General features: G+C 44.0%; 1 long non-coding RNA gene across 9 annotated transcripts in view; it reads right to left on the bottom strand.

Moving 5' to 3' along the window:
- Nucleotides 1-3,654, bottom strand: part of LOC118964483 — a 7,581-nt gene extending 3,927 nt beyond the window's left edge. For 2 of the 9 annotated variants that reach the window (XR_005051547.1, XR_005051554.1), the window contains exons 1-2: nt 3,121-3,654; nt 2,642-2,806 (exon numbers count right to left, since the gene is read on the bottom strand). This is a non-coding gene — a long non-coding RNA (uncharacterized LOC118964483). Of the gene's footprint in view, nt 1-2,641; nt 2,807-2,984 lie in introns of all 9 variants that reach the window. The other 7 variants (XR_005051551.1, XR_005051553.1, XR_005051549.1 and 4 more) reach the window with 6 other exon arrangements.
- Between the last annotated feature and the right edge of the window lie 9,895 nt (nt 3,655-13,549).

Genomic DNA, 13,549 nt, shown 5'->3' with positions numbered 1-13,549 from the left:
TAACGTCAGTCTAAGGAGGATAAGTTGGATGGATAACGTCAGTCTAAGGAGGATAAGTTTGATGGATAACGTCAGTCTAAGGAGGATAAGTTTGATGGATAACGTCAGTCCAAGGAGGATAAGTTGGATGGATAACGTCAGTCTAAGGAGGATAAGTTTGATGGATAACGTCAGTCTAAGGAGAAGTTGGATGGATAACGTCAGTCTAAGGAGGATAAGCTGGATGGATAACGTCAGTCTAAGGAGGATAAGATTGATGGATAACGTCAGTCTAAGGAGGATAAGTTGGATGGATAACGTCAGTCTAAGGAGGATAAGTTTGATGGATAACGTCAGTCTAAGAAGGATAAGTTGGATGGATAACGTCAGTCTAAGGAGGATAAGTTTGATGGATAACGTCAGTCTAAGGAGGATAAGCTGGATGGATAACGTCAGTCTAAGGAGGATAAGTTTGATGGATAACGTCAGTCTAAGGAGGATAAGTTTGATGGATAACGTCAGTCCAAGGAGGATAAGTTGGATGGATAATGTCAGTCTAAGGAGGATAAGTTTGATGGATAACGTCAGTCTAAGGAGGATAAGTTGGATGGATAATGTCAGTCTAAGGAGGATAAGTTGGATGGATAACGTCAGTCTAAGGAGGATAAGTTTGATGGATAACGTCAGTCTAAGGAGGATAAGTTTGATGGATAACGTCAGTCTAAGGAGGATAAGTTGGATGGATAATGTCAGTCTAAGGAGGATAAGTTTGATGGATAACGTCAGTCTAAGGAGGATACGTTTGATGGATAATGTCAATCTAAGGAGGATAAGTTGGATGGATAACGTCAGTCTAAGGAGGATAAGTTGGATGGATAATGTCAGTCTAAGGAGGATAAGTTGGATGGATAACGTCAGTCTAAGGAGGATAAGTTTGATGGATAACGTCAGTCTAAGGAGGATAAGTTTGATGGATAACGTCAGTCTAAGGAGGATAAGTTGGATGGATAATGTCAGTCTAAGGAGGATAAGTTGGATGGATAACGTCAGTCTAAGGAGGATAAGTTTGATGGATAACGTCAGTCTAAGGAGGATAAGTTGGATGGATAACGTCAGTCTAAGGAGGATAAGTTGGATGGATAATGTCAGTCTAAGGAGGATAAGTTGGATGGATAACATCAGTCTAAGGAGGATAAGTTTGATGGATAATGTCAGTCTAAGGAGGATAAGTTGGATGGATAACGTCAGTCTAAGGAGGATAAGTTGGATGGATAATGTCAGTCTAAGGAGGATAAGTTGGATGGATAACGTCAGTCTAAGGAGGATAAGTTTGATGGATAACGTCAGTCTAAGGAGGATAAGTTGGATGGATAACGTCAGTCTAAGGAGGATAAGTTGGATGGATAACGTCAGTCTAAGGAGGATAAGTTTGAATGATAATGTCAGTCTAAGGAGGATAAGTTTGATGGATAACGTCAGTCTAAGGAGGATAAGTTTGATGGATAACGTCAGTCTAAGGAGGATAAGTTGGATGGATAACGTCAGTCTAAGGAGGATAAGTTGGATGGATAACGTCAGTCTAAGGAGGATAAGTTGGATGGATAACGTCAGTCTAAGGAGGATAAGTTTGATGGATAACGTCAGTCTAAGGAGGATAAGCTGGATGGATAACTTCAGTCTAAGGAGGATAAGCTGGATGGATAACGTCAGTCTAAGGAGGATAAGTTTGATGGATAACGTCAGTCTAAGGAGGATAAGTTTGATGGATAACGTCAGTATAAGGAGGATAAGTTTGATGGATAACGTCAGTCTAAGGAGGATAAGTTGGATGGATAACGTCAGTCTAAGGAGGATAAGTTTGATGGATAACGTCAGTCTAAGGAGGATAAGTTGGATGGATAACGTCAGTCTAAGGAGGATAAGTTTGATGGATAACGTCAGTCTAAGGAGGATAAGTTTGATGGATAACGTCAGTCTAAGGAGGATAAGTTTGATGGATAACGTCAGTCTAAGGAGGATAAGTTGGATGGATAACGTCAGTCCAAGGAGGATAAGTTGGATGGATAACGTCAGTCTAAGGAGGATAAGTTTGATGGATAATGTCAGTCTAAGGAGGATAAGTTTGATGGATAACATTAGTCTAAGAAGGATAAGTTGGATGGATAACGTCAGTCCAAGGAGGATAAGTTGGATGGATAACGTCAGTCTAAGGAGGATAAGTTTGATGGATAACGTCAGTCTAAGGAGGATAAGTTTGATGGATAATGTCAGTCTAAGGAGGATAAGTTTGATGGATAATGTCAATCTAAGGAGGATAAGTTGGATGGATAATGTCAGTCTAAGGAGGATAAGTTTGATGGATAATGCTGCAGCCATATTAGTTGACCGGCTGTCTGTCCGTTCCCTCGCGGTAAGTAACTTTAGCCTGCATGTGTCTACGTAACTCAGAGGGGTGAGGCTGGCTGACCTCTACCACATAAAGGTCACTTACCATGACATCAACATTGAGATGCCTGAAACCCCTGACAACAACCTATGACTCAGTCTCAACAACTAAACTGGCTTTAAGACAACTAAGACTGATGAAAGTATAGACAACGTATATGTTACACGATAAAAATGGTAAAAACAGTCAATTTACAACACATATCATTTTCTGTACCTTTTTCTGCGATTCACTGTCTCGTCCACATCCCAGAATCCTCCTCTTCTCCACTCGTAGTGTGTGTGTTTGTGTGTCAAAGTACCGGCGCACACAGGCTGGTCTTAGGAAGAAGGCCACTCAGACAGTCACTCCACTTTTCTAAACGGAGTAGAGCAGGCTCCACTGAAAACACAATGCATAAAATTCTACCTTAAATCCTACTTCTTCTCTGGAACAAATTCTTAGAACCTAGAATGAATTCTAAGAACCTTCAAGAATCTAAAAGGACAATGACAAAACCAACAGCAACTGACATGGTCCTCACTTTCCTGCCACTCCACTGTAGATCAAAGACACAAACCTTGTGACACCTCAGCCTCGGGTAACAGAAGCATGCCTTCAGGCCCCCAGATTAAACACTGGTTTTCCTCCAGAACACCCCTCTCCTCTCCTAGAGAACACTCCTCTCCTACATTCCTCTCCTCTGATCTCCTCACCTGACAGAGGCGTCATGTCCTGCTACTGCTCCAGAGTGCCGTTGTCCCAACGTCGTAAACAACAGATAGAGAGACATCACCTAACAACTGTTCCAACACCTGCTGCCGGCCCCCCCGTACCCTCCCCGTCTCGTCCCGTCCCCCGATCCCACTCTCAGCTCAAATGGCACAGCAAATCAAGCCAATTTGATGATGAGAGGGCACAGCACATGTGACTCACTCAAACCTATTCATTATAAGTACTTTAGGTTTTTACATAGATTGTTAAAAAAAATGACTTAAAGCAACTATCAGAAACATTTTACTTCACTCAGTAGAGCCTTTAACTTTTTATAAACTACAAGCAGAACTTTCAGAGAAATATTTGTTAAACTCAAAAAAATATTTACCTGAAAAGCTGAACGGTAACAGTTCCATTGAATCCACAGACCTCCTCTACCAGAATGTCTCCTCTTCTCTCCTCTACCAGAATGTCTCCTCTCCTCTCCTCTACCAGAATGTCTCCTCTCCTCTCCTCTACCAGAATGTCTCCTCTCCTCTCCTCTACCAGAATGTCTCCTCTCCTCTACCAGAATGTCTCCTCTCCTCTACCAGAACGTCTCCTCTCCTCTACCAGAACGTCTCCTCTCCTCTACCAGAATGTCTCCTCTCCTCTCCTCTACCAGAATGTCTCCTCTCCTCTCCTCTACCAGAATGTCTCCTCTCCTCTCCTCTACCAGAATGTCTCCTCTCCTCTACCAGAATGTCTCCTCTCCTCTACCAGAACGTCTCCTCTCCTCTACCAGAACGTCTCCTCTCCTCTACCAGAATGTCTCCTCTCCTCTCCTCTACCAGAATGTCTCCTCTCCTCTCCTCTACCAGAATGTCTCCTCTCCTCTACCAGAATGTCTCCTCTCCTCTACCAGAATGTCTCCTCTCCTCTCCTCTACCAGAATGTCTCCTCTCCTCTACCAGATTGTCTCCTCTCCTCTACCAGAATGTCTCCTCTCCTCTACCAGAACGTCTCCTCTCCTCTACCAGAATGTCTCCTCTCCTCTCCTCTACCAGAATGTCTCCTCTCCTCTACCAGAATGTCTCCTCTCCTCTACCAGAATGTCTCCTCTCCTCTACCAGAATGTCTCCTCTCCTCTACAAGAACGTCTCCTCTCCTCTACCAGAACGTCTCCTCTCCTCTACCAGAATGCCTCCTCTCCTCTACAGAATGTCTCCTCTCCTCTACCAGAATGTCTCCTCTCCTCTACCAGAATGTCTCCCCTCCTCTACCAGAATGTCTCCTCTCCTCTACCAGAATGTATCCTCTCCTCTCCTCTCCTCTCCTCTCCTCTCCTCTCCTCTCCTCTCCTCTCCTCTCCTCTCCTCTCCTCTCCTCTCCTCTACCAGAATGTCTCCTCTCCTCTCCTCTCCTCTCCTCAACTTCACTTAGAACACCCCGACCAGATCTAGATCCAGTCCTCAACCTCTCTCCTCTCTCTCCTCTCCTCTCCCTCTCTCTCTCTCCTCTCTCTTCTTTCTCTCCTCTCCTCTCCTCTCCTCTCCTCTCCGTGTCTCTCTCCTTCTCTCTTGTGCTGTTCTCTCCTCTCCTGTCCTATCCTCCTGTCGTACCATGCTGATCTGAACTGTGCCCAGATCAGACCTCCTCTCCCGGCCTTTTCTATCCCCAGGGTGTCCCCCCCCTCCCCAGCCTCTGCCGCGGCCTGCCCCCCTCCCCAGCTCCAGCAGAGAGCAGCGGCCTGCCACCTGTCGGTGTCCCTCTGAAGCCTGGGCCTCGCCTGCACCTCCTGTCCAGCCCAATCAGAGCCTGACAGGGGGCAGCGAGCTTGTGAAATCACACCTCTCAGCTGTTCGCACTCAGCCCCAGATACCCTAAACCTCCGCCCGCCGAACGTCCCTACACCCCCTCCTACACCCCCTCTTCTTTTACACCAATAGCGCCTTTTTATAAAAAATAAATGAGTAAGAACCCATGGTCGGGGTAGGACTGGAGCCGGGAAACAACTGCTCTTGGCTTGGGGCATTTTTATTGGTTTGGGGGGGGGGGGGGGGGGGGTACAGTCGTGTTGAACAGAACAGAACAGCAGTCACTGACACAGCTGAAGAAAAGCTAGGATTTCATCCCTCTTTGGTTCCTAGAGAGTCATACATGGAGCGATCAAAGTAGCAGTTCGACTCTGAGGTCTGAGCACTTTGCCAGTTGCTGCCAAGTAGGTGTAAGAGTAGCCAATAGTATTTCAGTCTTTTAAATCCAATTGTGTTTAGGATATCTGTGGAGTTAGTGACTGATACTGTAGTGTTTAGGATATCTGTGGAGTTAGTGACTGATATTGTAGTGTTTAGGATATCTGTGGAGTTAGTGACTGATACTGTAGTGTTTAGGATATCTGTGGAGTTAGTGACTGATACTGTAGTGTTTAGGATATCTGTGGAGTTAGTGACTGATACTGTAGTGTTTGGGATATCTGTGGAGTTAGTGACTGATACTGTAGCGTTTAGGATATCTGTGGAGTTAGTGACTGATACTGTAGTGTTTAGGATATCTGTGGAGTTAGTGACTGATACTGTAGTGTTTAGGATATATGTGGAGTTAGTGACTGATACTGTAGTGTTTAGGATATCTGTGGAGTTAGTGACTGATACTGTAGTGTTTAGGATATCTGTGGAGTTAGTGACTGATACTGTAGTGTTTGGGATATCTGTGGAGTTAGTGACTGATACTGTAGTGTTTGGGATATCTGTGGAGTTAGTGACTGATACTGTAGTGTTTAGGATATCTGTGGAGTTAGTGACTGATACTGTAGTGTTTAGGATATCTGTGGAGTTAGTGACTGATACTGTAGTGTTTAGGATATCTGTGGAGTTAGTGACTGATACTGTAGTGTCTGGGATATCTGTGGAGTTAGTGACTGATACTGTAGTGTTTAGGATATCTGTGGAGTTAGTGACTGATACTGTAGTGTTTAGGATATCTGTGGAGTTAGTGACTGATACTGTAGTGTTTAGGATATCTGTGGAGTTAGTGACTGATACTGTAGTGTTTAGGATATCTGTGGAGTTAGTGACTGATACTGTAGTGTTTAGGATATCTGTGGAGTTAGTGACTGATACTGTAGTGTCTGGGATATCTGTGGAGTTAGTGACTGATACTGTAGTGTCTGGGATATCTGTGGAGTTAGTGACTGATACTGTAGTGTCTGTGGAGTCTGAAGAATCTGCCGTGCGGGTGTTCGTAGGACTTTATCAAACAGGCAATACATTCAATTGACCACAGCAGTATTTTAAATATGGATTCGTTCTTAACTGACTTGCCAAGTAAAATAAAGGTTAAATAAAATTAAAATACATAAAAATATTTTTAAAAACAACCCAGTTAGAAAAGTTTGAATTATGATGGAACATTTTAATATGATGTAACATCTAACATGTAGATATGTGATCAACTATATATATCAGGAGCTTGAGAAATTATTAATAAATAAAGTACAATTATTATAGTGAAGAAACTCTAGGAACAAACATGATACAATATCTAACCTTAGAAGCTCTCCATAAACATGATACAATATCTAACCTTAGAAGCTCTCCATAAACATGATACAATATCTAACCTTAGAAGCTCTCCATAAACATGATACAATATCTAACCTTAGAAGCTCTCCATGAACATGATACAATATATAACCTTAGAAGCTCTCCATAAACATGTTACTAGAGGTCAGACATTAACCTCTCCATAAACATGTTACTAGAGGTCAGACATTAACCTCTCCATAAACATGTTACTAGAGGTCAGACATTAACCTCTCCATAAACATGTAACTAGAGGTCAGACATTAACCTCTCCATAAACATGTAACTAGAGGTCAGACATTAACCTCTCCATAAACATGTTACTAGAGGTCAGACATTAACCTCTCCATAAACATGTTACTAGAGGTCAGACATTAACCTCTCCATAAACATGTTACTAGAGGTCAGACATGAACCTCTCCATAAACATGTCTTTATGAATAAACACTGAACAAAAATATGAATGCAACACGCAACAATTTCAATGATTTTACTGAGTTACAGTTCATATATTGAAATCAGTCAATTGAAATGAATTCATTAGGTCCTAATCTATGGATTTCACATGACTGGGCAGGGGCGCAGCCAAAGGTGGGCCTGGAGGGCATAGGCCCACCCACTTGGGAGCCTGGCCCAGCCAATCAGAATTAGTTTTTCCCCTCAAAAGGGCTTTATTACAGACAGAAATACTCCTCAGTTTCATCAGCTGTCCAGGTGGCTGGTCTCATATGACGAAGAAGGTGAAGAAGACAGATGTGGGGGTCCTGGGTTGGCGTGGTTACATGTGGTCTGCGGTTGTGAGGCTGGTTGGAAGTACTGCTAAATTCTCTAAAACGACGTTGGAGGCGGCTTATGGTAGAGAAATTAGCATTAAATTCTCTGCCAACAGCTCTGGTGGATGTTCCTGCAGTCAGCATGCCAATTGCATGCTCCCTCAAAACTTGAGAGATCTGTGGCAATGTGTTGTGTGACAAAACTGCACATTTTAGAATGGCCTTTTATTGTCCCCAGCACAAGGTGCACCTGTGTAATGATCATGCTGTTTAATCAGCTTCTTGATATGCCACACCTGTCAGGTGGATGGGTTATCTTGGCAAAGGAGAAATGTTCAGTAACAGGGATGTTAACAAATTTGTGCACAAAATTTGAAATAAATTACACCCCACTACCTCCCCGGACAACGAGGGTTGATGAGTGGTTCCAGGCCAGACCAAGGCTCCTGCGGTTGATGAGTGGTTCCGGGCCAGACCAAGGCTCCTGCGGTTGATGAGTGGTTCCGGGCCAGACCAAGGCTCCTGAGGTTGATGAGTGGTTCCGAGCCAGACCAAGGCTCCTGAGGTTGATGAGTTGTTCCAGAGTGCCGTCCATTGTCAAAAGGAACAGGCAGTCCACCACCGCAATGAGACCCCTGTGTTCCACCTTGGGGATTGCATCTGGCTCTCTACCAGGAACCTCCTACTCCGCCTGCCCTGCAAGAAACTGAGCCCCCGGTTTGTCGGGCCGTTCAAAGTTCTCCGGAGTGTCAACGAGGTGACGTATCGGTTACAACTGCCCAGTCACTACCGTATCTCACCCTCGTTTCATGTCTCCCTTCTCAGGCCGGTGGTTCCTGGTCCCCTAGCTGATGCTGTCCCCCACGACCCCCCCGGGCAACGAGGGCAGTCTGGCGTATGCTGTCAGATCTCGTCTGGACTCCCGGCTTTGTGGGGTTCGGCTCCAGTATCTGGTAGACTGGGAGGGGTATGGCCCTGAGGAATGGTGTTGGTTTCCGGTGGAGGACATTCTGGATCCCAACATCCTCCTTGATTTCGACCTTTGCCACCCTGATCGACCCGCTCCTCGTCCCCGGGGTTGTCCTCCTGGTTGGCGTTGTCCTGCGGCAGGAGCCGCGCATCAGAGGGGGGGGGGGGGGGTACTGTCACGTCTACTCCTGCTCCTCCCCTCCAGTGTGCGACATCTCCGGAATACTAATCACTGGTCCTGGGAGTCATCATTCCGCACACCTGGCACTCATCATTATTCACACCTGGCACTCATCATTATTCACACCTGGCACTCATCATTATTCACACCATTCACACCTTGCACTCATCATTATTCACACCTGGCACTCATCATTATTCACACCTGGCACTCATCATTATTCACACCTGGCACTCATCATTATTCACACCTGGCACTCATCATTATTCACACCTGGCACTCATCATTATTCACACCTGGCACTCATCATTATTCACACCTGGCACTCATCATTATTCACACCTGGCACTCATCATTATTCACACCTGGCACTCATCATTATTCGTACCTGGCACTCATTATTCTCATCCGGCACTCGTCATTATTCGTACCTTGGCACGCATCGTTATGATTCACACCTTCATTCCTCAGTTGGTATTTGCACCTGTGTTCATGTTACCTCACTTCTGTTACGCTGTCTTGTTTCATGTTTGTTGTTTTCATTAAACGTTTTAACCAACACCTGCTTCTCGACTCACGGCGTCACCATTGCAATGCTAAATTGTCCTAAATTCTTCTTCTCTCCCACAGATTTCCATGAGGTCTCAGACTCCAGGATGGGAAAATGCTTAAACAAGACAGAAACAAATGAAAACACAGAATGGAACCATGTTGTATTTGAAATAGTTAATCTGTTGTCAATTTATATTCTGACTTGTAAAGTTAAATAGGGGGGAGAAGAAGACACATCCTGTTAATCTGAATTAGCTAGGCTACACAATATACCAATAATAGGCTACAGATTTGAGTCACTGCAATAAAAAAAGTTTTACCAATGTATCCTTCTATTAAATTACACATTGTTTTTACTATGTATGTTTGAGGAGATGATCTACTGTTATAGATGTTGGCAACTCGTTAATAAATGGCCAGTAGGTTTCCGCTATCTTTTAAGGTATATATATTTTTTAACATGTTCAGTCAATGAATGATCGGTATAAAGATCAAAACATTCGACTTTGTGAGAGGCCACATCCTCCAATGTAGTAATGGTTGATGCTTGGTGATGTCACTAGTAATGTTTGATGCTTGGTGATGTCACTAGTAATGTTTCGCCAACCAAGATGTTTTACGGTTACCATTACACCCCAGAGCGTTCATCAAACTTAGACTATCCCAGAGAAGTGGTAAGTGTGTTAGTATAATCTGGGAACGGGGTCATACGTTAGGAGTGATGATTGAATAATATCCTGGAAGTAAATTTGACCAGGGAATCAGGGTTTCAAAGGTGGATATGTAATGTGTCACTTAGTCATCTCGGTCATTACCATCATTGTTGATGTTCCTTGCCAATACTATTATTGAATAGCCCATTTCCTCCCTACCCCCTAATGAACCATATGTCTCCAGGAATATCTAAGGCTTCATGCCATGTTCAGATCAGCCACAAGAGCTGGGTGGCTTCAGCTGCAGTGGAGAACAGGCCAGAGCTGTGTGTGTGTGTGTGTGTGTGTGTGTGTGTGTGTGTGTGTGTGTGTGTGTGTGTGTGTGTGTGTGTGTGCATGCGTGGACAGGGACTCTCAGCGTGTGTGTCTGTGTTTGTGTGTATATGCGTACCACAGCATATGTGCGTGTGTAGTCTGGTGTGTACGTGTGTTTGGCTACATTTCCCTCTGTAGCAAGCACAAGCCTCTGCACTCAGCGGCTCCACTAAGGTCAACACCTGCGTTTTCTAAAAATGGTCCCCGTGGGCCGTTGGAACCGGGGGGCCTCATTCACAGAAAGCTACGGCTCTAAGAGGGGTGTGTATTGAGACCCAATGCTCACTCTATTTTAGAGGCATTCACCGTCCACAAATAGCCTCACATCTTTTTGTAGCCCTGCTGTGTCCCGAAAGGCCCCCTATTCCGTTTAGTGCACTACTTTTGACCAGGACGCATAGGATTCTTGTCAAAAGTAGTGCACTAAATATATCTAGATTTTTTTTTTACCTTTATTTAACTAGGCAAGTTAGTTAAAGAACAAATTCTTATTTTACAACGACGGCAAAATTGTGCGCCGCGCCAACGGGACTCCCAATCCCGGCAGGGATGTGATGCAGCCTGGATTTGAAACCAGGGACTGAGATGCAGTGACTTAGACCGCTGCGCCACTCGGGAGCCCCTTATGAGGACTGTGTTTAGTTATTATTATTTATTTATTTCACCTTTTATTTAACTAGATAGGCCAGTTGATAACAAGTTCTCATTTACAACCGAGACCTGGCTGCAGCAACGGGCCAGATACAATACTTATTGTTGTTGAAAGTCCGTGTTGCCCAGCAACAGCCCCAAAACATCACTGCTCTAGAGGAGATCTGCATAGAGGAATGGGCCAAAATACCAGCAACAGTGTGTGAAAACCTTGTGAAGACTTACAGAAAACATTTGACCTCTGTCATTGCCAACAAAGGGTGTATAACAAAGTATTGAGATAAACTTTTGTTATTGACCAAATACATATTTTCCACCATAATTTGCAAATAAATTCATAAAAACCTACAATCCTACAATGTAATTTTCTGGATTTTTTTTCTTCTCATTTTGTCTGTCATAGTTGAAGTGTACCTATGACGAAAATTACAGGCCTCTCTCATCTTTTTAAGTGGGAGAACTTGCACAATTGGTGGCTGACTAAATACTTTTTTTGCCCCACTGTATATCTAGATACAACCAGATGAAATTATTTTTTTTTGTCACCTACGGTTTTCTTGGCTGTTTAAACTACCAACAAGACACAATGGCCAGGATATAACACTGTGAAACTACTTCCTTGGTTAGAAGGGTCATGGGTTGGTAGGACAATGGTAGCTGACTGGATACGTCCCAAACCTGCACCCTATTCAGCTGGGTTAATAACTGGGTCAGCTGAGTTATTAGTAACTGGGTCAGCTGGGTTAATATTAACTGGGTCAGCTGGGTTATTAATAACTGGGTCAGCTATGTTATTATTAACTGGGTCCGCTGGGTTATTAATAACTGGGTCAGCTGGGTTAATAACTGGGTCAGCTGGGTTATTAATAACTGGGTCAGCTGGGTTAATAACTGGGTCAGCTGGGTTATTAATAACTGGGTCAGCTGGGTTAATAACTGGGTCAGACGGGTTATTAATAACTGGGTCAGCTGGGTTAATAACTGGGTCAGCTGGGTTATTAATAACTGGGTCAGCTGGGTTAATAACTGGGTCAGTTGGGTTATTAATAACTGGGTCAGCAGGGTTATTAATAACTGGGTCAGCTGGGTTATTAACTGGGTCAGCTGGGTTATTAATAACTGGGTCAGCTGGGTTAATAACTGGGTCAGCTGGGTTATTAATAACTGGGTCAGCTGGGTTAATAACTGGGTCAGCTGGGTTATTAATAACTGGGTCAGCTGGGTCAATATTAACTGGGTCAGCTGGGTTATTAATAACTGGGTCAGCTATGTTATTATTAACTGGGTCAGCTGGGTTATTAATAACTGGGTCCGCTGGGTTATTAACTGGGTCAGCTGGATTAATATTAACTGGGTCAGCTGGGTTAATACTAACTGGGTCAGCTGGGTTATTAACTGGGTCAGCTGGATTAATATTAATGGGGTCAGCTGGGTTAATATTAACTTGGTCAGCTGGGTTAATATTAACTGGGTCAGCTGGGTTAATATTAACTGGGTCAGCTGGGTTATTAACTGAGTCAGCTGGGTTACTATTAACGGGGTCAGCTGGGTTATTAATAACTGGGTCAGCTGGGTTAATATTAACTGGGTCAGCTGGGTTAATATTAACTGGGTCAGCTGGGTTATTAACTGGGTCAGCTGGGTTAATATTAACTGGGTCAGCTGGGTTATTAATAACTGGGTCAGCTGGGTTAATATTAACTGGGCCAGCTGGGTTAATATTAACTGGGTCAGCTGGGTTATTAACTGGGTCAGCTGGGTTATTAACTGGGTCAGCTGGGTTATTAACTGGGTCAGCTGGGTTAATATTAACTGGGTCAGCTGGGTTAATAATAACTGGGGCAGCTGGGTTATTAACTGGGTCAGCTTGGTTATTAACTGGGTCAGCTGGGTTATTAACTGGGTCAGCTGGGTTAATATTAACTGGGTCAGCTGGGTTAATATTAACTGGGTCAGCTGGGTTATTAATAACTGGGTCAGCTGGGTTATTATTAACAGGGTCAGCTGGGTTAATATTAACTGGGCCAGCTGGGTTAATATTAACTGGGCCAGCTGGGTTATTAATAACTGGGTCAGCTGGGTTAATATTAACTGGGCCAGCTGGGTTAATATTAACTGGGTCAGCTGGGTTATTATTAACTGGGCCAGCTGGGTTAATATTAACTGGGTCAGCTGGGTTAATATTAACTGGGTCAGCTGGGTTAATATTAACTGGGTCAGCTGGGTTATTAACTGGGTCAGCTGGGTTATTATTAACGGGGTCAGCGGGGTTATTAATAACTGGGTCAGCTGGGTTAATATTAACTGGGTCAGCTGGGTTATTAACTGGGTCAGCTGGATTAATATTAACAGGGTCAGCTGGGTTATTAACTCGGTCAGTTGGGTTAATATTAACTGGGTCAGCTGGGTTAATATTAACTGGGTCAGCTGGGTTAATATTAACTGGGTCAGCTGGGTTATTAACTGGGTCAGCTGGGTTAATATTAACTGGGTCAGCTGGGTTAATAGTAACTGGGTCAGCTGGGTTAATATTAACTGGGTCAGCTGGGTTAATATTAACTGGGTCAGCTGGGTTAATATTAACTGGGTCAGCTGGGTTATTAACTGGGTCAGCTGGGTTAATATTAACGGGGTCAGCTGGGTTATTAATAACTGGGTCAGATGGGTTAATATTAACGGGGTCAGCTGGGTTAATATTAACTGGGTCAGCT

The sequence above is a fragment of the Oncorhynchus mykiss genome, chromosome 4, assembly GCF_013265735.2.
Source record: "Oncorhynchus mykiss isolate Arlee chromosome 4, USDA_OmykA_1.1, whole genome shotgun sequence".
Classification (NCBI taxonomy): Eukaryota; Metazoa; Chordata; class Actinopteri; order Salmoniformes; family Salmonidae; genus Oncorhynchus; species Oncorhynchus mykiss.
This window is presented reverse-complemented; position numbering and strand designations above follow the sequence as displayed.